The sequence below is a fragment of the Mus musculus genome, chromosome 8, assembly GCF_000001635.26.
Source record: "Mus musculus strain C57BL/6J chromosome 8, GRCm38.p6 C57BL/6J".
In the NCBI taxonomy this organism is placed as follows: domain Eukaryota; kingdom Metazoa; phylum Chordata; class Mammalia; order Rodentia; family Muridae; genus Mus; species Mus musculus.
The window spans coordinates 47,675,386-47,701,978 of record NC_000074.6 but is presented as its reverse complement, the minus strand read 5'-3'; the positions used below and the strand labels follow the sequence as shown (position 1 = coordinate 47,701,978).

Genomic DNA, 26,593 nt, shown 5'->3' with positions numbered 1-26,593 from the left:
GAAATAGGTATACAAATCAGACACTGATAATTATAATTTTTTTAAAAGTTGTGTGTGTATGTGTGTGTGTGTGTGTGTGTGTATGTGTGTGTGTTTGAGAAATGTCCCCCATAGGTTCAGACTCCTGCACCCTTGGACCCTAAGTAGTGATGCTGTTTGGAGAAGGGAGGTGCAGCTTTGCTGGAGGAAGTATATCACTTGTATGGAATGGGAGGTGCTTTGAAGTTTAAAGCCTCATCCTACTTCTAGGATGTTCTCTCTGCTTCCTGCTCCTGCTGCCATGCCGGCTGTCTGCTGCTCTGCTTCCCTGCCCCATGGATTCTTCCCTGCGGAACCAGGAGCTACAATAAAGTCTCTTAAGTTCCCTGGTCATGGTGTTTTATCACAGCAACAAAAAAGTAACCAACACGATGTATACCTTTTACTATTTATTAACATACTAATGAGACAAAGTGACAAATTAGAAAAAGAATTGACAGAATGAGACAGATAAGATATGCCTGCCTCTGGAAAGAACAAGCCAGAAAGGGAGGCTATTTAAGAGCAGTTCAGAAAGAGGGGAGTTGCAAGTCAGGCCAGTTCCATTAAGTCAGTTCTGTCCAGTTGAGGTCATTGCAGTGTCACCTGAGTGAGTTGGGAGTCAGTGCAGTGAGTGCAGCTAAGTGGAGTTGAGTTTGTTCCTGAATTTATGCCGTCCAGTACAGCTCAGCAGAGACAGTTGAAGCCAGAGGATGAGAAAGAGCCAGAAGATTGGAACAAATTACCAGAGTTAGTTTGAGGCCAAACAGAGCAATTCAGCTTGAAGCTGAGAGAAGCCAGATTGAATCAGTCAGCTTAGAGAGGAGTTTGAGCCAGAACAGCTGAGTTGAACCAGCCAGCCAGAGCTCAGAAAGAGCTAGAAACAGTGAGCCTCAGACAATTACATCAGGCGAGTAAAGGGCACTTTAACACTTCAGCAGTGCTCAGACCTGATCAGTATTTTGACTTTAATTGCCAATGCTGAATATAGCACTTTACATAAATATGTAGTATGAGATGGTGGAAGGCCTTAGACCATTTAAAAAACTTTTTAGAAGACAATTCCAGGTCAAACTTCACTTGATGTTTTACGAATATCTAGTCTGCAACTCAAGGTCAAGTAAGCAACTAAATCAAGCATTCTAACTCAATCCAATCCAAAGATACCCCAACTTGACGTAACAATGATAAAATGCCCCCAGTGGAGGAGCTAGAGAAAGTACCCAAGGAGCTAAAGGGAACTGCAACTCTATAGGTGGAACAACAATATGAACTAACCAGTACCCTGGAGCTCTTGTCTCTAGCTGCATATGTATCAAAAGATGGCCTAGTCGGCCATCACTGGAAAGAGAGGCCCATTGGACACGCAAACTTTATATGCCCCAGTACAGGGGAACGCCAAGGCCAAAAAGGGGGAGTGGGCAGGTAGGGGAGTCGGGGGGTGGGTATGGGGGACTTTTGGGATAGCATTGGAAATGTAAATGAGGAAGATACCTAATAAAAATTTTTTTAAAAATTAAAAAAAAGATAAAATGTTAATATTAACCCAAAGATAACCTACCTTGATGTAACAATGATAAAATACTAACTCCTTGCTGTCCAAAATGAAATTACAATGTTTCTGTAATTTCTATGGAGCAGAGCTTTGTACTAAACATGCTGCACTTCATTATATACAGTAATCTTGCATCTGAGCCCAGTTGTTGGTGTCACATGGCCTGCTGCCATGGACGGTACAGCATTTTCATGTTTCATGTACAGAACCGAGGCGCTTATGAAGTTATGTGGTACTGCAGGGTGAGCCTTGCCAGAAACACCATTCATTACATTTGATTTTTGAATTGGGCTGTGATCATTGCATACTCAGAAACCCACTACTGCCAAATTTTTCACAACCCTGACATTAAGTTACAGTGATCCCTTATGGGTTTAAGAAACTGTGACCTGGGGTCACCTGGGCAGATGACTCAGAACAATGTTTGCCATGCAATCCAGAGGACCTTCGTAAAGATCCCCCTACCTCCCCCCCTCCTGACCAATCTGTAGCAGCAGCACACACCTGTAACCCCAGCACCAAGGGACAGACTTGGGTGGTGTCTGGAGCTCCCTGGCCAGCCGTTCTAGAAGACTTAGTGAGCAACGCATTCACTGACAGACCTGTTTCAAAAATAAGGTGGTGAGCAATAGAGATGGCTGATCTCAATTTCTGGCCTCCACACACATGTGAACATATGAACTCAATATATATATTCCAACGTATTTTTTAAACTAACAGGATTAAAGCATCAGTTTAACAAAGCAATAGCCTACGACCCACCCTGGCTTGCAGCACTAGATGAGTGTTTTCTTCTATGGAGTGGACTTTAAATACAAATGGAAAATTATTAGTTGCACCTGTAATAGTCACATCACGATTACCCATGGGTCCCTGTATCGTTGATATAGCACACAACGTTCATAGCTGAGTAGGACTGTTAGCAGTAACTGCCCTTCACTCTGGCTAACTGCGAGATGTCTTCCAGCAACAGGTAGATCAGCCAGCAGGGAGGAAACTTTTAGCCCAGTTCCAGTCTCATTTCTCCATATCCTGTCACCGAAGCAGGTGACATCTTCACCAATAGGTTCTTACCATTCAGTTCCAGCGTGCAAGCAACGGCCACGGCAATAGTCTGCATCATCTTGGGTATCAGTGTTCTTAGGTACAGGGTCTGATCAAAGAGAGACAGACACTACAGGATGTATTGAGGTCTCTTAGTAGCAGGGGAGGAACGGTCTGAAGGACTGAACCTGAACTACCCTGCGCTTTTATTGATTGTCACACAAAAGGCCTTTTTAGCAAGTCAATCCCCAAATACCAAAAACCTCTTACCTGATCTAGGAGTCCTCTTGGAAACCATTACCTAAGCAAACACAGTCATTATAAGAATTCCAGGTTTGCCAGGAATCTCATGACTGAGGTCATGCTAAGGCTCTGAAATTCCCACGGAAGAACAATCCCATAAATTCAGCTAACAATCACTGAATGTTTATAAGAGATTACTACAAGGCCTAAATGATCACCGCTCTGGAGTTCATGCCAGGCACAGTGGCTCTTCGAAAACTTCTGCACTAAAGAACTTCCCTGGCCAACGACTACCCCATCCTTCCCACTGAGCTTTAGACAACCATGTGGCTTTTGGGGGTGCCTTTTTTTCCCCAGTCATGCTCTGTAACTGGTGTCTTAGTGCCTTCCAAATCTATAAGATGTTCAAAGATTGGGATTGTATAATGAAAGCTTTTACAGAGAAGGACCACTGAAGGCCACCACCCTCCATTCCAAGAATGTATAGTCAGTAGTTAAGAGGATACTAAAGGGCCGGGCGTGGTGGCACATGCCTTTAATCCCAGCACTTGGGAGGCAGAGGCAGGCAGATTTCTGAGTTTGAGGCCAGCCTGGTCTACAGAGTGAGTTCCAGGATTCCAGGGCTACACAGGGAAACCCTGTCTCGAATAACCAAAAAAAAAAAAAAAAAAAAAAAAAAAAAGAGGATACTAAAATATGTTAGCAAGGACCAATAGAACATGAAAAGGTTCCAGTCCTTCTCAATTGTCTTATAAAAATAATATTGGGAACAATGGATGGATGGATTGAGTGTACTTATTTAGCAGTTTATAATCCATAATCATTTTCCTTGAACCGTCCCACTTTCTTATCCTGGGGTGCGACAATGGAGCTGTGTGCATGTCCCACACTGAAGGCCCACTGGGGTTGACACAAGCTGCTCAACATGGCCCAGGACTAAGGGTGTTTAGGGACACATGTGCTGCCAGAGCTGGCTCTATGGAGCAGACGGTCTTTGCACCAGCATTGAGGTACGACTCCTGCTTTTTTCCACTACCTTTCCCTCAGCCATATTTGTCAGCTGAGTGGGCTACCCCACCAGCATAGTCTTTTTGCAAGAAGAAATGAGTACAGCTTACTCTGTGGTGGTAATTGTGCAACTCTGGGACAAGCATGGTCTTTTCAACTCGCCTTGTTCTGTTATTTATGCCTTCAATGAACTGTTGCCCAAGTCTTAGCCTTCCAGAAGCTCACAACACAGTATTTGGCTTTCTGTCAATGTTTGCTCCTAGGAACTCCTATTGGCCCACATCTTGTCATGTTAGCCTTTGAGCAAGGCTAGCAGACCCTTTTGTCTGAGACTCCCTTCCCTTCTCTTCACTAGATTGTTTTAGCATTTATCAACCCAATCTCCATGCCAATTTGAATTATTATGATTGTACACTGCCTCTACTTACTTATAAAGATCATGTTCCACCAGGCGTGCAACAAAACCACTTAGAATTCAAAACTAGTTCTGTAGTGGTGTGGATGAGAATGGCCCTCATGTGTTAGAATTCTTAGTCTTGGGGTAGTGTAATTGTTTAGGAAGGATTTGGAGGTGTGGCCTTGTTGGAGGAAGTAGAGCTAGAGACAGAGTTACAAAAGACTCTATTTTCCCGTGTGCCTGCTCTCTCCCTGTTTAGGGGTTGATATGTAAGCTCTCAGCTCCTGCTGCCATGCCCTTGCTTTGCCACCAGAGACTCTAATCTTCTGGAACAGTAAGACCAATTAAACTCTTTCTTTTATAAGTTGCCTTTGGTCGTGGCATTTTATCACAGCTAAGACAAGTCCCGAGGTCTCTGCTGAGCCATTTTCTTAGTTCTCCTGTAACCATAATCCTATCAGTCCCACTAGGACTGGGCATCAAACTTGCTTGTCTCAAGCCTCCCTTATTATCTTCCAGTCCCCAGTATCGGCAGGGACTTTAGCTAGCAATAACCGAGTGTCCTTGATGATTCCTATAAGCCAATCCGGCAGAGGCCCGTTTCCCTCATATTGTCTCAGCTAAAGTGGTCTTTGTTTCAAGGGAGGATGAGTTCTATGAGAACTATAACTTAGTTCCTCTGCTTCTGTGATACTTAGACTGTTTCTATCTGCCTGCGTGTCCACAATCTCACAAACCAGGTTGTGAAAAGTTCCTCTAGCTTAAAAAGTCTTTCCCAGTTCAAGCAGTTCAGAGGTAGAGTAGTCCTTGGCCATCAGAGTTTCCTGTCCCAGGCCATTACCAAAGCCCTCCTCTGTATGCTGAATCACGGATTTTCGCTTCTTCCATATTGAGGAGCCGACTCAGGGAGTATCTTCTCTCACTTCTTCCTGCTTCCTCCATCTTCACCACCCAGACCTTCCCATGGGTTCTGGCCTCGAACTCAGAAATCTGCCTGCTTCTGCCTCCCAAGTGCTGGGATTAAAGGCATGTGCCACCACTGCCCAGCGGAACTCTCTTTTTGCTGCCCTGCCCTTATCCAGATGTAAGAAGCAGCCAGCCCCTCCATTTCATCATCTCTTCCATACAATTTACTTGAATCAGGGGACAATATGGAGGATGCTGTCCATACGTCCCTTTCCCTTTTAGACGCCTCCCTTACATGAGCACACCTCCCCTCAGGACCATCTTGTCCTCGGTTGCAAGTCCCTTTATGCCCAGGAGTAGCCACATCAACATGACTGCTTGTCAGCAGTCTTGTCCCATATACGATGCTCTCAGGGATGGCAATGTATTCTCCTGTCATTCAGTCAATTTCAGGGCATCCTTACACTCACATGGTGGATGCTACTCACCGTGGGATGCTCTCCGTGACACTCCAACATGGCTTAGCCATTTCGGTTGAATGTCTTACTATCTACAGCAACAGTCATGCCACCACCATGGTAGCAAGAAGGCACACCATCATGTTGAGCTTGTTCAGGACGGTCACGTTCAATTACACAAATACTCCAACCTCAGTTGCATACTTTGCTACCTAGAACAGGGCCATGCAATAACCCTTCCCAAGTTGGTCTCTGTTTTGTTATGCTCTGCATTTTGGTGCAGTGATGGTGTCTTAGTGTGCTTTCTGTTGATCTGATAAACCCTTCTGACCTTTGGGCCAAAGCATCTCAGAAAAGAAAGAGTTAATTTGCTTTACACCTCCATACCACAGTCCATCATTGAGGGAAATCAAGGTGGGAACTCGTGCAGGATGCTGGAGGCAGGAGCTGATGCAGAGGACATGGAGGAATGCTGATTACTGGCTTGCTCCTCATGGCTTGCTCTGCTTGCTTTCTTATATAACCCAGGATCACCAGCCCAGAATAACACTAGCCTCAGTGCTCTGGGCTCTCAGCCCTCCCACAACAATCCTTTATCAAGAAAACGCACCATAGACTTACCAGAGGCCAATCTGATGGAGGTGTTTTCTTAACTGAGAATCCTGATTCCCAAATAACTTCAGCTTAGTCAAGTTGAAAAAAAAAATCCACTACAGATGGCTAGTTTTAAATACCAGCTTGTCAGAACCTAGACTCACTAGGGTTTTTGTTGAATAATCCCAGGGCTTGTGGGCGTGGCGTTATCCTCAATGCCTCAGCTCAAAATTCCTTTTTTAAAAAGTACATTTTAGAATTAAGTAACCACAGGATATATGAGGATCCAAAAGTCTTAGTTTTACATAAACGACATTAGTGTGTGTATGTGTGTGTGTGTCTGTGGTCACGCATGTTCCACAGCACACATGTGGAGGTCAGAAGACAACTTTGTGGAGTCAGGTTGTCAGGGTTGCGTGGCAGGGGCTTTTTCCCACTGAGCCATCTTGCCCCTGATCTCCTGCTTAAATCTTTCCATCCACCTCCTCCTTCCTCCTGTCTCTTCATCCCTGTCCTGGCTTAAGCCTTTCCTTTCCCAGTATCCCCTGCTCTTCTGATTTCATATCTTGTGTGTTCTGCTCGTCCCTCCCTCTCCGGAGCTCTTTCTAGTTTCTTGTTCTCTATAGACACTTCAGAATTAAACAAATCTACGCATGCAAAGCTGGGATCTGCGTATGAAAGAGAACGGGTAGGTTCTGTCCTTCTGAGCCCCAGTTATCTCGGTAGTGATCTAGCTCCACCCACTTTCCTGGGAATAATTCCGATCATGCATCCCTGATTTTGAATTTCCTAGCTATTGAATGACCACAGATGTGCAAGCGGCTCTGTAGGATACAGACCCCTTTGGGTTCATGTCCAGGGATGACATACAGTCTTCTTTAGGTTTTATGAGAAATGTCCACACTCATCTTTATAATGGTCACACTAATTTACACACTCACCATCAGGGAAAGGACTCCCCTTCCCCCACATCCTCACCAGCATTTGTTAAAATACCTTTCAACACCTCTTCATGGCTAGAACGATGCTTTGTATCTTCTGCTCCGCCCGAGAACTTGAATTTTAAGGATTTTATTTAGTTATAAACTATTATTTATTTATCTACATAATTTTATGTGTATGGGTGTTTTGCCTGCATGCATGTTTGCACACCATGTGTATGATGGTAACTGGGGAGGCCAGAAAAGGGGAGTAGATTCTCCTGGAACTGGGGTTTCAGATGCTTGTGAACTACCATTCAACCTAAATTCTCTGGAAGAGTATAAATAAATAAATAAATAAATAAATAAAATGCTAATAAGTAAAAAGTATAAAAATAGCATTAAATATGTTAAAGGATGCCAATAGTGTAGATGAAAAAACTGAGTTCTAACTTTCATCCAAGTTCCCCTAAAAGACCACCAACATGCTTAGGGGTAATAAAGAATGATATACTGTATATAACATGTGTTATGAATAAAAGTAATTTTCTTCCATATTTAAAACTATAATGAGGAGTTATATTACATTTGTTTGTTTGTTTGTTTGTTTGAGACAAGGTATCTCTGTGACCAGGCTCTGTAGACCAGGCTGGCCATGAACTCAGAGATCTACCTGCCTCTGCCTCCTAAGTGCTGGGATTAAAACCGTGTACCACCACCACCATGCTAAAATAAGTTTTAAACCAGACTCTGCTATTTTTTCTTTTTCTCCTCCACTGTTGGAGACTGAACCCAGAACTTACTCATCATTTTTTATTTCATGGCAGTTTTTCCGTGTGTTTTTTGTGTGTTTGGGTGTGTGTGTGTGTGTGTGTGTGTGTGTGCATGGACAGACGGGAGGGGGGCAACTGGAGTGGGGGAAATGGAGGGTAGTGGTGGGGGTTGTGGGAGATAAAGCTTGTCCTTACAACGAATGGACATCTGGGGTGAGAATGGCCAGGATGCTAGCTAGCATGGGGCTTGGAAATGTGTAATGGGTGCTTGTGAATAGGCACTGAAGGGGCCGGGAAGCCAATATGGACTTGGATATGCTGACAGCTGTCACAGGTATAAACCAATGAAGAGCCACATTTCTTCTGCCAGAGGCAAGGGAAATGACTCCTTTTGGTGGGAGCCTATTTCATAAATTCCCAAGGAAGGTTGGCTTTAATCTAACCATCAGAAATCCTTCTTGGTTTCTGAAGTCCAGTTTGCACTGAGCCTAGTCTCAATGTTGGACCAAGTCTGTGGGGCCTGCCCTTTTAGAGGGAAATGGGGTACCCTTTGGACCCTTCAGGTAATTAAACTCACATTGTCAGGCTTAGAAACAAATTCCTTTACCCTCTCACTTTTTAGTGTTCTTTCTAGGGTAAAAGCACAAACAAACAGACCCTTGGTTCCCTGGGTTACAACATCCTGCCCCAGAAAGTTCAGGCATAAGTGGAATGTCCAAAGAGGAGATCCTTTGGCCACCAGGGGGCAGCATACAGGCACGATTGCCTAAGAAATAAACTTCAAAAGCAAGGAAAAAGAAGGCGGCTTATTTGGGAAAACAAACAAACAAACAAACAAACAAACAAATATTGGGCATTTAATGTGTCAAATACATTAGGATTACTTTAACATTTTGCTTCCAAATTTACTAATAGGTTAGCTTTTTCCTTTTGAACACACAGTTTTTCATCTTTTTTCTAACCTACATTTCTGCTATTAGTCATATTTGTTTCTTTCTTTTTCTCCCTTCCTTCCTTCCTTCCTTCCTTCCTTCCTTTCTTTCTTTCTTTCTTTCTTTCTTTCTTTCTTTCTTTCTTTCTTTCTTTCTTTCTTTCTTTCTTTCTTTCCCTCCCTCCTGTTTCTTTCCTCTCCCTCCCTCCCTCCCTCCCTCCTTCCCTCCCCTCTCCCTCCCTCCCTCCCTCCCTCCCTCCCTTCCTTCCTTCCTTCCTTCCTTCCTTCCTTCCTTCCTTCCTTCCTTCCTTGTCTTTCTAATGTTAACCTTGGCTGGCCTGGAGATCAGCATGAAGAGCAGGTGGGCCTTGAACCTGTAGAGATCCATTTTCTTTCCCTCCTAAGTGCTTGGAGTAAGGGTTGTTCCCTACCACACTTGATAGTCTCACTTTTGGGTGGATGACAGTTCACAGAGGTTCTGATTACTGTCACCATTAGCCATTCTTTCTGTAGACACTCCGGTTTTCTGTGCCTTCTCTTCCTTCCTTCAGAGCACACATCCTTGACACGTTCTTCATCCAGATTTATATGAATCTTTAGAGATTCATTTTCATCCTTTAGCTCTCGTGTTGAGAACTTTTATCTGCACAATTATACAACATATGACCTTTTGATGGAAATTCTGAATTCTTCAGTGACATTTTTGATGTGCCGACTAAATAAATGCACCATAAGTCAATGATGCCCTCTTTTACTCTTTTATTAGTTTTCGTTGTCTGTAAATTCTGACTACTTGATTGGTTTCTACAAGCCAAAAAAATATATAGTACTTTATAGTACAAGTGCTCTCGAAGTAGTACCCAGAGCGAGAATAAAAGTAAAGGTGTTAGTATCGTCAGTTCTCTGGTTCTCTTATCTGTATTATGTGTGGATGTGTGCGTGTGCGCGTGTGCGCATGAGAGCAGGGGCCCTCAGAGTCTACAGGCATCAGATCTCTCTGAAGCTGGAGTTACAGGTGCTTGTGGAGCTGCCCAACATGGGTGCTGGCAACTAAACTCAGGTCCTTTGGAAGAACTGTGGGCGTGTAGTCTAGGCTCCGCCCCACAGTTACCTGGCAACAGCTGCGTGTGCCTGGCTCATTATAAAAGGGGCTGCTCTTTCTTGCTCTGTCCTCTTGCTCCTGCTCGCCCCCCCCCCCCATTACCCTCTCCACTCTCTCCCCACGTGCTCATGGCCCGCCTCTACTCCTTTCTCTCTCTCTCTGCCTTTCTCTAACTCTACTTCCTCAACTCCCTTCCCCATTGCCCTGAATAAACTCTATTCTATACTATAACGCCCTTGTCGTGTGGCTAGTCCCTCACGGGGAAGGGATGGCTCAGCATGGGCCCGCAGAGGCACCCCACCGCACAGCCACCAAACACATTTCTTCTTGCCTTATCTTTTTATAAAACACAAGTACAATATATCCACTGTTATCTCTCCACATTATATCACGTGATATCTGTTGCTAAATCAGAACACAAGATGCAGTTTGCCTCAACAGTGTGTGTGTGTATGAATATGTGCGGTGTATGTGTATGTATGTGTGCTGTTGCACGTGTCTAGAGGACATTGGGTGGTCTGCTTTGCCACACTCCACCATATAGACCTCTGTGAGACAGGGTCTTTCACTGAGCCCGGAGCTAGGTGAGGCCAGCAAGACCGGCAGCCTCAGTTTTCCATCCGATAAAGTGTTGGTCAGGTCCAACATTTTAAGTGGATTTTGGGGCCTAGAACTGACACCCTCATCCTTGTGTGGCAAGTCTGTCTTTTTTTTTTTTTTTCTCGAGGCAGGGTTTCTCTATGTACCCCTGGCTGTCACTTGAATTCAGAGATCCCATTTGAATTCTACCCTCCCAAGCGCTGGGATTAAAGGCCTGCGCAGCGCCCCGTTAAGCCACCTAGTTATAAACTTTTCTCAGAGTTTAAATCTCATGGCGATGGAGTCAAAGCTAAAGGAAAAACTTCAAGAGTGTACGTCCTGTGCTTGAGGAAAACGAAGCTGGGTGTGGGTATTTATAAAACCACGCGAAGTAATAATGGGAAAGGAAGGGGACGGGAAGGTGCCGGACTGAAACCTGCTATTTCGTCACAGGACCGGGCAAGCGCCCAGCCTGTCCTTTGTTCCCTTTGTCAAAGTATCCCCTCTTGCCAGGAAGAGACCCAGTCTCGACCGAAGGTGGGGAAGGTGTTCCGACAAGCTAGCGTCCTGACTCTCACTTTTCCTGGGTTTCCTTTACTTAGCTTTCGGTAACTTACCGCAGCAGAAGTCCAGATGCAAATTTAGGGTTTCTCTTTTAAGTAGAACTGTGGCTTAGAACCGCAGGGGCCATTGTGCTGACTGTCAGTGCCACTGCAGAAAAATAGGAAATCCCACAGTGAGAAAACAAAAGGCGCTAAGGGAAGCAATCGGTTTTGGTGCAAACTGGAATGCAGAAGAGAAGAGCCCACCGGCGATTAGAGCGCCTACCTAGTTGTCTTCTCCCAAGGGTCGTCTACTAAGGAAATATTTTTTAAAACTAGAGAAAAATTGATAAGCATGAGATGGCCATTTAACCCTTATATTTAAGAAAAAGTCTAAAACCAATCCGAATAACCAAGGACAGGACTGTTTTCAAATGATGGAATTTTATTTACCCATCATTTAAATGCAAATTAATATATACGTTGTAAATTTAATTATAAAAAGATACACAGTAGAAAAAGTGTTGGGCAGAAATATGACAGTAGTATAAGTACTTTATTTGTTTTGACATATGTTCTCAAGTAATCCAGGTTGGCCTCAAACTTATTTCTGTTTATGTAAAACAACGTCTACCCCCAATCAATGCTATTTGTAATATCAAAATAGTTTTCACTTACACCAAGATAGTTGACCTTTCAAGAGGTTTTTTAGATTTCTTTTTCTTTCAGGTATTCATACTGCAGATGGTTGTGCGCCACCTTGTGGGTACTGGGAATCAAACAGAGGCCCCTCTGCGAGAGTCATAAGTGCCCTTAACCGCTGAGTCATCTTTCTAGCACAGGAAAATAGACTTTTATTAGGAAGTGAAGACCCGCCTTCAGTGTTCAGTCGATGTCTGACTACAGCACCAGATCCCAGCGTTTTGGAGATGCCAGTACCATGGGATGACCACCGAGAACAGCAGCAGCAGTGGAGGGGAGCTATCCAAAGCCTAGGAGACGGGCTGCGTGAGCTGCAGAGGGTGGATCCAGAGAAGTGGCCCAAGCCCTGGAGGAGCCCAGAAGATCTTGAGTGACTCCCAGACACTGGACACTGCAGTTACACAGTTGAAGTTTGGTTTTGCTCCGTTCAAATTGTGACTGTGCCCTGTCCCTTCCTGCTAAGTTTCAAATCAGGGCCAAGGCTGAGGCGCCTATTTAACATATCAAAGCATATCTGGCCTCCAGGTCCTTTCAGCATCCTTCAGTCCCTACTGGGTACGGATGTGGATGCCATGCCATGCTAGTTTGATACTGGCTAGTTTGATATCAACTTGACACAAGCTAGAGTCGTCAGTTAGGAGGGAGCCTCTGTTGAGAAAATGCCTTCAAAAGATCAGTCTGGAGGGCATTGTCTTATTTAGTGATTGATGGGGGAGGGCCCAGCCCATTGTGGATGGTGTTATCCCTGGGCTGATGGTCCTAAGTCCTATTAGAAAGCTGTCTGGGAAGGAAGCCAGCACCCCTCCACGGCCTCTGCATCAGCTCCAGCCCTGCCCTCCAGGTTCCTGCCCTGTGGGAGTTACTGGCCTGACTTTCTTCAGTGATTGACTACCGATGTGCAGGTGTAAGCCAAATACACCCTTTCCTCCCCAACTAGTTTTTAGTCACGGTGTTTCATTGCAGCAACTGAAATCCTAAGGCACAGGGTCTCCCTATGTTGTCTTGGCTGGCCTACAGTTTTCTGTACAGACCAAGCTGCGCTTGAACTCCCAGAGGTCCACCTGAATCTGCCCAGAGTGCTGGGATGAGAGGCGTGCACCACCATTCACTTTTCTATGTCCATCAGAAAATACATAACAGTATGTGTGCACATGTGTGTCACAGTGCGTGTTTGGAGGTCAGAGCACGGACTGGGCTGTGGGCTCTAGCCGTTCACCTTGTTTGAGACAGGCCCTCTTGTTGACCTAGGAGCTCCAGAATTGCAGATGTGAGCCTGTGGGCTTCACATGGACTCTAGGGATCCAAACTCAGGGCCTCACTAGGGGTTCACCCACTGAGCCGGCTCCCGACTTCTCTATTTAAATTTTAATAGTCTCATATGACACTGGAATGTTCCCTCAGACTACATGACAGTTTTATAGGAAGCTGGAGAACGGCCCTTTCCTTCCTCCAAGGGAGACCAGTGGTTCTCAACATGTGAGTCCTGACCCCTGAGTGGGTCAAATGACCCCCTCCTAGGGGTTGCCCAAGACCACTGGAAAACACGGATATTTACAACTAATAATAGTAGCAAAGACATGGTTATGAAGTAACAATGAAGTACTGTATGGCTGGAGGTCACCACAGCATGAGGAACTGTGTTAAAGGGTTAGGAAGGCTGAGAACCACTGCTCTCTTCCCTCTTGTCTTGCTCTCCAGTGCCTTTTGGTAATTTTAAATATTTTTGTAAAGAATTTTATTGAGCCAAACATTGACTTGCTAGGATCTACTTGGCAATTACTAGAACTTCCAAGTTTTGATTTATTTACTTATTAAACTAGGTCTCAGAATTTTCTTTTCTTTTAAAATTTATTTATTTATTATATGTAAGTATATTTTATATGTATTTATATGTATTATATGTAAGTATATATGTAAGTATTTATTTATTATATGTAAGTATACTGTAGCTGTCCTCAGACACTCCAGAAGAGGGAGTCAGATCTCATTACGGATGGTTGTGAGCCACCATGTGGTTGCTGGGAATTGAACTCCTGACCTTCGGAAGAACAGTCGGGTGCTCTTACTCACTGAACCATCTCACCAGCCCAACTCCCATCCCTCTTTGAGCAGCTACAGGACTGATTGCTTCTTTTCTTTATTCTTTTCTTCTCTTTCTCTCTCTCTCTCTCTCTCTCTCTCTCTCTCTCTCTTTCTTTCTTTTTTTTTTTGGAGACAGGGTTTCTCTGTATAGCTCTGGCTATCCTGGAACTCACTCTGTAGACCAAGCTGGCCTCTAACTCAGAGATCAGCCTAACTCTGCTTCTCAAGTACTGGGATAAAAGATGTGTGCTGCCACTAAGCAGCTCAAAATTCATTCCTAATCTGGGTTTTGGGAGTCTCCCTTCAAGTGTTAGAACTGTGTGTAACTAGACAAACTGCTTTCTTTAGAAGCAAGCAAGCAATTTAAACTGCTGGAGAAATGACCAAATAGAATCTGTTGACTGATTATAATACATATGGCTGCTGATTATATGATTATAATACATACGTTCCTTTGGAACTGTATTAATCTGCACCTAGAATTCATATCTCGAGAGTTCAAATAGTTATATGAGACACTTACATTTGAATATAGTATGAATTTTGGTTACAGGAAATTCATTCAAACTTACATTAGACTCAGGCATGTTAAAATTCATGAATTTTTCATTTACATCTTTTTACATAGTGCTGAAATGCATACAGGGAAGAAATGCAGGCTTGGTTCTATCTATATCTTGGGTCTATCTCTTAACTCCAGTAATCTAGCCTGTCTTTGATCCTACACTTTGATCCTTCTACACTTACTGCCAATTTGCTTTTATTTATACTTATACAATAAGCATTTTCCCAATGAGTTACCTATCCTTATAAATACGCTGTCTCCTGGATAGAGATCAAACATTGAATTTAAACCCACACACAGTAAATTCTCACACATGGTGATTTTTTTTTTCCCCTCAGTGCTTGCACCAAGATGCAGATGGACAAATCGATTTTTAATTTATTCCATTTTATGAATATGGCTGTTTTCTTTGGTGATTCCAGGGCTCAAAGGGCTCAGCAGTTCACTGTATGCATGGCTAAATCAATAGTTCATTGTATGCATGGCTAAGATGTATTATAGCAAAAGTTATGAGCAGTGCTAGAGAGATGGTTCAGACAGCCAAGTGCTTGCTAAGCAAGCATGAAGATCTGCGTGTGGATCCCTGGGAATCCACATAAAAGGCAGGCACGGCAGCCTTTGTCTCTAACTCCAGGGTGGGGCTGACGGTAGGTGGACACAGACAGATCCTTAGAGCTCATTGGCTAGCAAGCCTGGCCAAATTGGTGAGTTCCAGTTTGGGTGAAAGATGCTGTTCAAAAAAATACTGTGGGGTGTGACTGTGGAAGGCACTGGATGTTGAACATCTATAAACATGTGTAGGTGCTCCTACACATATTTGCACATATGTTACAGCACATATCACACACACACACACACACACACACACACACACATTACAGAGCAAAAACCAGGAAAAAGATATATCAATGAAATTCAAAGGGAACCAACATAGGATTCCTTTATCTGAAGCCATTTAGGACTCTCCTCTCCCTCTCTTTCTCTGGCTGTCTCTCAGCAAACTATAGCTTTATAAAGACCACTGGCCACGGCTCTCTTGAGGCTTAGGAGCCTACTCTTCTGCATTTTCAGTGTGCAATAAGCAATAGCAACCAAAACCCAGGAGCTCAATAATAAAACCAGTGGCATCTTATGAAGTTAAGATTAATGTATGTGTGTGAAACTACTTGGCAAGCCAATACGGAGTGGGGCATATTTATATCCATATCTATGTCTGTCCATCCATCCATCCATCCATCTATATTAGTAATATGAAGAACACTTCAACCTCAGTCAGGCATAGCAGTTAGGAGTGCAGGCTTTAATCCCAGCACTTAGGAGGCAGAGGCAGGTAGATCTCTGTGTTTGAGGACAGCTTGGTCTACAAAACAAGTTTCAGGGCAGCCAGGGCTACACAGAGAAATCCTGTCTGGAAAAAACAAAAACCAAAAACCAAACCTAAACAGACTATATCAGATCCCCCAGGGGCTGGCTGAGTGTCTCTTACTACCCAGCTTCCTAAGGGGAGTAACATAAAGCTGATGAAGTCGGCACCCAGAAGGTCGTCTTCACAGCACTTGCTCTTGAGCTCATTTCCTCTAGTATTCTTTTTTTTTTCCATTTTTTATTAGGTATTTAGCTCATTTACATTTCCAATGCTATACCAAAAGGCCCCCGTAGCCACCCACCCCCACTCCCATACCCCTCCCCACTCCCCCTTTTTGGCCCTGGCATTCCCCTGTATTGGGGCATATAAAGTTTGCGTGTCCAATGGGCCTCTCTTTCCAGTGATGGCCGACTAGGCCATCTTTTGATACATATGCAGCTAGAGTCAAGAGCTCTAGTATTCTTACCAGCTCAACATGGTCTCGATTTCAGTTTCTCCGAGTCTTCTTCCCAGACAGGACACGTCTAGGGAGCAGTCTGAACTATTTGGAGGAGGACGCCAAAGGTGGGTAGAGCTCAGATGAAAAACCTACAGGGCTCTTCATCTTTATATAATTTCATTTCTTTATTTTTTTTTCCCTGCAAATCTGCTTGGCTGCCTAGATTTTCTATTTTCTTTACCTTTGTCATTACCTTTGCCTCAAGCTAAAAACCTCGAGTTTTCTTTTCTTTTCTCCTCTCTTAGCCACAACTGTCAAAGCCACAGATGTTACTTCCTATAAAGGAGCTGAACCCATTCCCCTCCCAACCTGACCTGATAGTCTCTCCTTCATTCCATTTCCCTTCTCTCCAAGGAACACAGCAGAGTTGGGGTCTTGGCCTTTCCACAATACTGAAAACCACCTTTTCACATTCTGGGTTTTAGAACCGCCTAAGTCATTTCTTTCTTTCTTATGTTTCTGCATAACTACGCCCTCCCCTCCTGCGCTGGCTAGTTTTCAGGCAACATGACACAAGCCTGTAGGGCATTTTCTTGATTAGTGATTGATGGAGGAGGGCTCAGTCCAGTGTGGGTGGTGCCATCCCTGGGCTGGGGTCCTGGGTTCTGTAAGAGGCCAGACTGAGCAAGCCTGAGGAATGAGCCAGTGAGCAGCATTCCTCCATGACCTCCACATCAGCTCCTGTCCTCTTTGAGGGCTGGTCAGTAGCCTTCAGTGATGAACTGTGATGTGGAAGCCTGAGCTGATTAAACCAGTTAAGCCCTTTCCTCCCCGAGCTGTTGGTCTATCCAAGCAACGGCAACCCTAAGACACCCCATACCTCCCCCACCCCCAGTGTTGAAGACTAAATCCAGAATGTTAGGTTTGTAGCTCCAGCCCTGAGCTACATCTTCACCAGTGTTTACCAGTACTTATTTTCTTAGAAAATAAATTAATTTCTATATCACATGGAAAACAATGTCCTATGGGAACCTCAGTTTCTTGGAGTTCTGAGTCATGTAACAAATAAAAGCTGTTTCCTGTGCCTCTTTGCTCTGCGGTATTGGGATCTTCTGTCTGTTTCCTTTCCCAGTCGCCTTCTGCTGACATCGTTCAGCAGCAGCATCTCCTTCAGCTGACATCGTTCAGCAGCAGTTTCCAGTCCCAGTTGCCTTCCTCGGATTCCTCTTTATTAGGTATGGCTGCTAAGTTTCACTCCTATAAATACAACAGTTCAGGGAAAGACTTCAGGGAAAAAGTTCTCTTGTGGGTAGTTCTGTTTCCTCGGTTTCTTCTGAGATTGTGGGAAGTTACAGAGAGCATTAACGTGTAACATCAACCTAGATAGCAATTTAAAGACGTTAAGACGTTAAAAATAACAAACCTTTTCTGTCTTGATTTGAAATACTGACATGAGACCCCACAAATATTTAAAAAGTTCTTAACCACCAGTTGGGAGCTACTCTGAGTCAAAGATTACATAAAGCCGCTCTCAACCTGCTAAAACACAATGTGGATTCAACCGAGCAATCTGTTCCTCGCTGTACACAATTGTAGATTTTTGTCCCTGAGTAGTTGTACTAAGTCGGAATACATTAGTGTCAGGAAAATGTTCGGATATAAGCAGTTAGTGGGAACAGACAGCATTATTTCCTATTGATCTCATTACTTAAATGTAGGAACCGCTGCATAAAAGGCAACAGAGTCCAGCAGAATGATTGCTGACAGTGGTGGCCACTGCATGTAACACAAGCCTATATATCCTCTGTGGAGCCCAGCAGCTTGAAACTTAGTTCATGCCTAAAATGAGATTTGTTTTTGCAAGTAATAATTTGGCTTTAACAGATGCAACGAGAGCTGTCTTGCAAGGAATGAGCTGGCTTTATCAGATGCGCGTCAAAGCACGGTTGGAACACTGTTTGGCAGGATGGTAGATTTTGACCACAGTATGGGATGAAATTGTGGTAAAAGCTGTAATTGCTTTATGTGACTTCCATAAAACATAAGGATAAAAGGATGGAAAAAGGACATGCTTTTAGGAAAACATTGAAATTTTACAAAAGATTTCTTTCAAAGAGACTCATGTTTCTCGGGCTGGAGAGATGACTCGGCATGTGCTGATCTGCAGAGGACTGTAAGCACCCACACTGGGTCACTCACAAGTGCCTGTAACTCCAGCCCCAGGGGATCTGAGACCCTCTTGTGTACTCTGAAGGCAGTGCATTCATACACACACATAACCCACATGCAGACACACAGATATATACACGTACACGTAGCTGAAAATAAATTTTTATTTAAAAAGATGATTCTCAATTGTGGTCTTATAAAATTTATTTTTATAGAACCAGTACCTTTAAAATTACTTGCTAAGAAGGCTCAGTGGGTTAAGTGCTTGTGCAAGCATCAGGGCATGAGTTTGGGTCTCTGAAATATATATACATGTGTATAATCTCAGAACTCCTATGGCAAGAGGTGGGAGAAAATCTTCCAGCTCTGGGCTCAGTTAGCCTGGCGTACACAGCCAGGAACACGAGATCCTGAATCAAAACAAGTAGACGGCAAGGATCAACATCTTAGGTTGTCCTTTGCTCTTTATACATTCACATGCATTCACACAAGAACACCTCACATATACACATGGATTTAATGAGTCACTTGATATAACAAAATAAGGCTTAAACATGACTTTCTAGGAACATTTCCTACATATGCTGTTGTATAAGTAACATAAACTACTTTCAGGTATGGAAGTTGTTGGAAAATGTCTATTTATGGAAATAAACTTAATAAGCAGTTTAGAAAAATCCATTTCCCATTAAAGATAAATCATTATTTATCAACATCCTGGATTAAATTAATCATGCCAAAAGCAGTTAACATAGCAATAGCTCCAATAAAGCCTCATTAAATAATTGATTCTAATTTCATTTTTAGGGGCTAGAGAAAGGCCCACGTTATACTGAGTGTGCTCTCTACCTCCAGACCAGTTAGATCATTTAAAAGGAACAAGAGTTTAGCAGACAGCACCTGGCTAATAGTATTAGCTTCATTTTTAAAAGACAAATACTCAGCGGCGGCTGAAGAACTCAGCTAGGGCTAGAAATAACAGTCTAAGGGACACGTGGCTTCTGCTACTTTCAAGTTTGTGATAGTTTGAAGAGAATATGCTAATTTTCCTCTCTGGATGCTTCTGTTAAATTTGCTGTAAGACTCTACAGGAAAAAAAAAACAAACAAACTTATAATCCCGTCTTTAAATTTCTTTCTATGGCTTTTTCTCTCCAATGATGATTCTCAGTGAGAAAGTCAGAGTACCTTTGTCTCACTTTTGTACTGTGTGGTGTGTACGGATTTACACATTGCTGTGTGTCCCCGAGCAAGTTAATGCTCTCTGTCCCAACACTGTCATCTGTAAAAAAAAAAAAAAATCTGTACACAATTTATTATTTTAAAATATTACTCATTTCTTTTGTGTGTGAGCACAGGAGTCCACGCCACAGCGTAGAGGTCAGCAAACAGTTCTCAGGAGTCACTTCTCTCCTGTCACCTATGGGAGCTGGGGAGGGAACTCACTGCTGAGCCAAGACATCAGCTCAGGTAGGTAATTTTATAATACTGATCTTCAAACTCTTCTGCACGGCTCCAAGAGAGGGAGGGCTGTGAGCTCTGACAGGTCCTTGGTGAGGCTGCCTGTTTCTCTGCACTCCTTTCCGTTGCAGAACCAGTGACCCAGGGCTTCTTTTTACATGAAGAATCTTCACAGTGACCTTGAACTTGAGATGAGCCTTCTGAAACTGCAAGACAAAGCCTTTCTTTCCTGTTCTTCAATCTCTACTTATTAAGCACTGTACAAACCACAGACACGGTCTCTGGAGAAAAACATCTTCTCTTGAGGGTCTTGGTAATAAGAAAAAAAAAAACCCACAACAAAACAGAACATCTATCCCTAACTAAAGAAAGGATGGAGTTGTATGGAGACACTCCTACGTAGGGATCATTGTAGAAGAGAGGGCAGAAGGACTTCAGCATCCAGAGGATCAGCAGTTTGTTATAAGATCGTGTCTCCTTGGGATGTCAGAGGATACACCCACAAGTCTCACCAAGAAGACTGCCTAAAACATGAATGGAGCAAGGATGACACCAACAGACAAGCCACGCTGGACAGGGAAAAGCCCAAGAGGCCTCGACCTTACACAGAGAACTACAGACCTGAGCAACACCAAGAGTGAGGCAGCTAATGCCCAGGAAGAGCAAACCAGTTGCTTATCTAGTACCAAATGGTCAGCCCAGAAAGCATATGAGAAACACTGTGCAGACTGAGCAGCTTATATTAATGTCTTTAGAAATATGCTTATACATATTGTATGGGACAACAATTTATGCTAAAAGTAGCCACGACTTTGGAAGAGAGGAAGGGGTTATATAGGTTTGGAGGAAAGGGAAGGAGAAAATAGAATTATAAGTGGGTATGAATATGATCAAGATATACTATATGGGTACATGAAGTTTTCAAAAATTAATAAAAGTATATTTAAAAAATACAGTTCCTCTCTACGGATATGATGTCATATACACTTATCGTCAGCACTTGGGAAGAAGCAGGCAGAGCTCTATGAGTTCCATGCCAGCCTATCTCAAAACAAACAAATCAGTCAAACATACCCTTCACCGTATTTCCTCTCCGAATGCTCTTATTTCTACTTGATGTTATCTATCGCAAATCACAAGTGTCACAGAGTAACAATTTCAGGGCAGCATCTCCATTCTCAAAGAAGGATGGTATCTCACAGACATGGACCACAGTTTTTCTCAGGTCCTCAAGGAGGGAAGGTGGTGAAAGCTTCATTTCCCGCATATCTGACTACTCACGGATTACAGGCAATCGCTGGTACACAGATTACTTGCAGAAACACCTCAAGAAAGACAGTCTACTAGGATAAAGGGTTTATCAACAAGGACAGAATGTTAGGGTATCTTTTCAAAAACATGTATGGATCTACCTACTACTATGTTGAACAACGTATCTATTGATAATTTAATCTTGGACATTTTAAAGTTTCACAGACAAAATTAGACTTTAATTTCAATTTGAACACACAGCACTAAGCTCCTTTTTCTAAATTTCAATCCTTTCCCCTGCTTTTAGGAAACATAATTGCATAATTCAAACTCCTTCAATACTGTGACCTAGTTCCCTCTTGATGTTATAAATGGCTCACGTAACTATGGTAACCATCTAGGGAAAACGAATGTTTTTCTGGTCAGCATTATGCAAAGTATAACATATGTGTTATTTTTTTCTCTCTGTGATAAACAAGGAGACAAAAATGTTTGCCTTTTCATCAGTTATGGGACTAGTGTACCGAGCATATCAATGATAGTTCAAGTAGTTTCTCTCTCCTTAATTTAAGTGTTTTAGGATAACTTTTTGCTATTAGTAGTTAGTTATCCTAAATGCTGAACAGTACCACTACAGAACCCAAACCTAAAGTACATAGATTGCATATAACACTTTTTTTAAAAGATTTGTTTATTTATTTATTTATTTACTATATGTAAGTACACTGTAGCTGTCCTCAGACACTCCAAAAGAGGGAGTCAGATTTCGTTACGGATGGTTGTGAGCCACCATGTGGTTGCTGGGATTTGAACTCCTGACCTTCGGAAGAGCAGTCGGGTGCTCTTACCCACTGAGCCATCTCACCAGCCCCCACACTTTTTTTTTATTTACCTTTTTTTTTCTTTTTGCATATAACACTCTTTCTTGATAGAGAATCTGATATTTCCTTAACTTTGTCCTAACCAAAGTAGTTTCTATTTCTTTTTTTAAAAATTATTTATGCTATGTATATGATTACATATATAGCTGTCTTCAGATACACCAGCAGAGGGCGTCAGATCTCATTACAGATGGTTGTGAGCCACCATGTGATTGCTAGGAATTTAACTCAGGACCTCTGCAAGAGCAGCTAATGTTCTTACCTGGTGAGCCATCTCTCCAGCTCCAAACTCACAAAATCTTTGCCCTCCTGTGTGTCTAGAGTGTTGGGATTGAAGTAGTATGCCATCACACCAGGCTGATGCCCTTTTTATGTAAAAATTTCATTTACCATAATTTTTCTGGGACTGGAGAGATGGCTCAGTGGTTAAGAGCACTGACTGCTCTTCCAGAGGTCCTGAGTTCAATTCCCAGCAACCACATGGTGGCTCACAACCATCTGTAATGGGATCCGATGCCCTCTTCTGGTGTATCTGAAGAGAGGAACAGTGTACTCAAATACATAATTTTTCTGAATCTCCTAATATTTTTAACAGTGCTTTTCAACCATCCAAATATCAGATAATCATTGCAGTCTCATTAAATTGAAGAGGGACTTAACTGGTCTTACTGGTTTAGGAAAACCCTCACTAACCAAATGAAATGTTTGAGACTTGATTGGATTCTGTTAATACAAATGTGAAAAGATTAAATGAGACAGTGGACAAACACAGAAACTCTTATTATGAAAAATTTATGGGTTAGAGTAATGGCAATGTATGTCTAAACTCTTATTGTATTTTATCTGTTTATAGGTAAAGCACTTTCACATAAGATTTGTATTTACACATGTATGAGTGAGTGTTGCATTTGCTTGTATGTATGTGCACCTGTGTGTATGGTGCCATGGAGGTCAGTAGAGGGCATTGATCGGATCCCCTGGAACTGGAGTTACAGATAACTGTGAGCCACCAGGTGGTTGCTGGGAAATATACATCCATGAGGTAGAATAACCAAAATTCCTGTAATAAAAAATTCTACACACACACACACACACCCCATTTATACAAGACTTTGCTGAGAGGAATTTGAACAGAAAATAGAAGTAGGGTCAGACAAGAGACCCTACACTGCTAAGTAGCACAGACGCTCCTCTTCAGTGAATATTTTAAGAAGCAGTGTCACCAGCAGAGATCGTTTGGGTGGCTTTTCAGTGACCTTGGAGAAGTCCTGCCCGCCCCCCTCCCACCCCAGGTTGGCCTCCAACTCAGAAATCCCCCTGCCTCTGCCTCCTGAGTGCTGGGATTAAAGGCATGCGCCACCATGCCCCGCCCTTTTTTTTAAAAAAAGTGTTTAGATAATTTTATGTGTGTAAGTGTTGGCCTGCATGTATGTAGGTGCACCACATCTATGCCTGGTGCCTACAGAAGTCAGAGAACTGGAATTAGGAATGGTTATAAACTGCACTGTAGATGCTGGGAATTGAACCCAGGTCCAAGAGCGGCAAGTGCTCTTAACCACTGGGCCATATCTACAGCCCCATCAAATAAGATTTTACTACTCCACTGAGGATGAAAAACAAAGGTCATCCATTAAATATAGTCACATGCTGATAATGGGGATCCTGAGCAAATGGTATATATAAGTATACTTTTGTGTTTGGAAGTTTACATCCTAAAATTTTTTTAAATGTATATTAAGCTGGGTATGGCAGCACATACGAGTATTCCCAGCACTTGAGAGGTAGACAAAGAAAGATCTCAGGTCTGAGGCCAACCTGGCCTATGACATATTTGTATTAAGATGTCACGATAAAACCCATTACTTTGTAAGCTAACCTAAAAAAAAAAAATAATTAAAAGGCAAAATTCAAAAAGTTAAAAAAAAGAAAAATTCCGAGCTGGAGAGATGGCTCTAAGTTTCAGAACACGGGCTGTTCTTGCAAAGGATCTGGGTTTGGTCTGTAGCGCTCACACGGTGGCTCACAGCTGTGTGCAATTCTAGGTCCACAGGATTTGACACCCTTTTCAGTGCAAAAGATACAAGATCCTTGAGCACCAGGCATGTACATGGTACACAGCCACCAATCAAAGAAAAGAAAAAAGGGAAAAAAATGAAATATTAAACAGAAGAAAAGATTTTCTAATGTAATCAGCTTAATTCAGGCAGAAACTGTTTTCCCTCAGTTCCTGCTAGTTTGCTTTTAATCAGTTGAGACTGTTTCTCTCATCTCATACCATATTAACTATGGACATAAACATTTTAGTATAAAAGAAATAGGCTTGAGGACATTTCCCATTAGGCACCTAATAAAAGGCACATAATAGACTTAGTCCAGTAATTTGAAGCCAATTGCACACTATTGGGGGGGGGGCATCAGCTACTTATCTTTTTCCAGGTCAGTTTAAGAGCAGGACAAAATACTAAAGAACAACCCTGCCCATCCCACCCCAGAATAGCATCAATTTCTAGAGTGTAGAGTGGGAGATTTTTAAATTTTGCGTTCAGGAGTTAGGAGACCCACTCTGAAGAGGCCATATGAGTAGCTACTTTAAGAGAAGGACACTGATAAATAGCTTGGGTCAAGAGCTGGAATTGCAAGGACTAAAGAATGCAATGCCTACTTCCCATCCTCGAGTAAACATTTTCCCCACACAGGCTGCTTCCAGAAGGATGCCAGAATTAGATTAACCTGTATGAATAAATGCAGCAAGAAAAGCACACCTGCACTAATCCATACACATTATCATGTTTTAAGTTCACAAAGTTTCTATCAGTGCCAGTGGAAAACAGGGATCTGGAGTTCTTTCTCGTCCTTCAGTCTGTCAGAATTATTTGAGGTACCAAGAATGCTTTCCAAAATCCTTCCTTGCTTCTCAACTTGTTTTTTTTTTTTTTTTGCTCTTGGTAAGTCACAACCAGTCAGCCTGCAGCTCAGTAAAGCAGGCTGTATAAAATCCATGGGCCCATACAGTGTCTAACTCCAATCAGTAAGAAACAGGGCAGCTTGCAGTAATTCCACCTTTTAGCTAGAATTGGCTGAACCAAGTTTGTGAGTAAATACAAAAATTAATTCAGGTTTTAAAAAAAGGGAACAAGCTGGGCAGTGGTGGCACACGCCTTTAACTCAGCACTTGGGGGGCAGAGGCAGAAGGATTTCTGAGTTTGAGGCCAGTCTGGTCTAGAGAGTGAGCTCCAGGACAGCCAGGGCTACACAGAGAAACCCTGTCTCGAAATCAAAACCAAACCAAACCAAACCAAACCAAAAACAAAATAACAACAAAATCAAGTCAATAACCTTAACAATGGTTATTTTCAACAAGACCTGGCTCTTTAATATTAAATAATGGAAAGAAAATTCGTCCCACGTTCTCAGAAATTCAATAAATACTGTGCTTGCCTCGGTTGGCTTAATACTCCACTGATCAAAATCTCAGCGTTAAAGTACATTAACACATTAGTTCCCAGGCCTTCCAATATAGCCCTTGTCCTCAGGACGCCGAATTCCGCGTTGTGTTTTGTCGAAATCCAAATTTTCATCTAGACCAGGACCTAGGTTTCCCTTGGCATCCCAACAGCTGCTTAATATACCCCACTGTATGAAAGTGTGCTGAACAGGCCGGGCAACAGGTATAGCGCTGCAAACCGGGCAAGAGCACCCAAACTTAGCACTCTGGCGTTTTCTCTCTTCTCATTCAAAGACGCCGCTCCCATTGGGCATCTCATCTGAATTAAGCGACTACTCTTTCTTATACCTATTTCGGTTGGGGGGGGGGGGGAGAACCAAAACCAAAACAGCTCACATATTTATATACATTCCGGAAGTCTATCCGTAATTACAGTGAGCTCCTCCTACCGGCATTTCACTGATGGTACTGGGGGAGTAAGGCGGATAATCCCTCACACGGAAAGCACCGCACTCGGTGGTTGATCCGATTTCTAATCCCATCTGCACTGATCCCCTGCTGGCTAGTGGTGAAGCCGAGTGAAAAGACAGTGAGGACTGTGTGTCCTCGCTGGCGGGTGATGCCTAGGCGATTCGACATCTGACAACAGTTTCCTTAAGATGGTTTGGGACTGGGGACCGGGGCGGCGTGCAGCCTTGCCACCTCCCTAAACCAAACTCTTAAGCGCGAGGAGGGGGAGCAGACCCTGAGAGCCACCCCGGCGCTGGGGGGTGGAGGGGCCGCACGCAAGGCGGGGAGTCCGCATTTAAAAGGGCAGAGGGCGCACCGCCTACCTCCGCGGTCCGCCCCGGTGCTCCGGGACCGTGGCCGCGGGGCGCTCGGCGGGAAGTCGCCGCGCATGCCCGGAGCCGCGCCCGCTGCACCCTGGGTCGCCTTAGTTCCCCCTCAGGCCTCACTCGGCCAGCGGCGCCCAGGGGCCGCTCGCTGCTGTCTTGGAGGCTCGCGAGGGAGGCGCTGGATCCGCCAGATGGAGGCAAGGTCGGTAACTCGGGGCCGAGCGAGCCGAGCCGGCGCTTCCTATCCCTGTAGGGGAACAGAAACGAAGAGAGCGGTCGCCCGGCCTCTCGGGGGCAACCGTCAGGACTTCGGTCGAAGGGGGCAGG

At 43.5% G+C, this 26,593-nt stretch overlaps 3 long non-coding RNA genes across 3 annotated transcripts; 1 reads left to right on the top strand and 2 right to left on the bottom strand.

The window, feature by feature from the left end:
• Positions 1 to 1,580: 1,580 nt before the first annotated feature.
• On the bottom strand, positions 1,581 to 17,361 carry Gm31638. Its single transcript, XR_378945.3, has 3 exons — positions 16,252 to 17,361; positions 11,146 to 11,239; positions 1,581 to 2,726 (listed from the first exon to the last, which is right to left on the bottom strand). It is a non-coding gene; the product is annotated as a predicted gene, 31638 (long non-coding RNA).
• Gm31692 lies at positions 6,583 to 20,698 on the top strand. Its single transcript, XR_003947547.1, has 6 exons — positions 6,583 to 6,911; positions 11,800 to 13,479; positions 16,277 to 16,349; positions 17,357 to 17,459; positions 19,751 to 19,862; positions 19,985 to 20,698. It is a non-coding gene; the product is annotated as a predicted gene, 31692 (long non-coding RNA).
• AA386476 (expressed sequence AA386476) lies at positions 18,540 to 26,588 on the bottom strand. Its single transcript, NR_166692.1, has one exon. It is a non-coding gene; the product is annotated as an expressed sequence AA386476 (long non-coding RNA).
• Between the last annotated feature and the right edge of the window lie 5 nt (positions 26,589 to 26,593).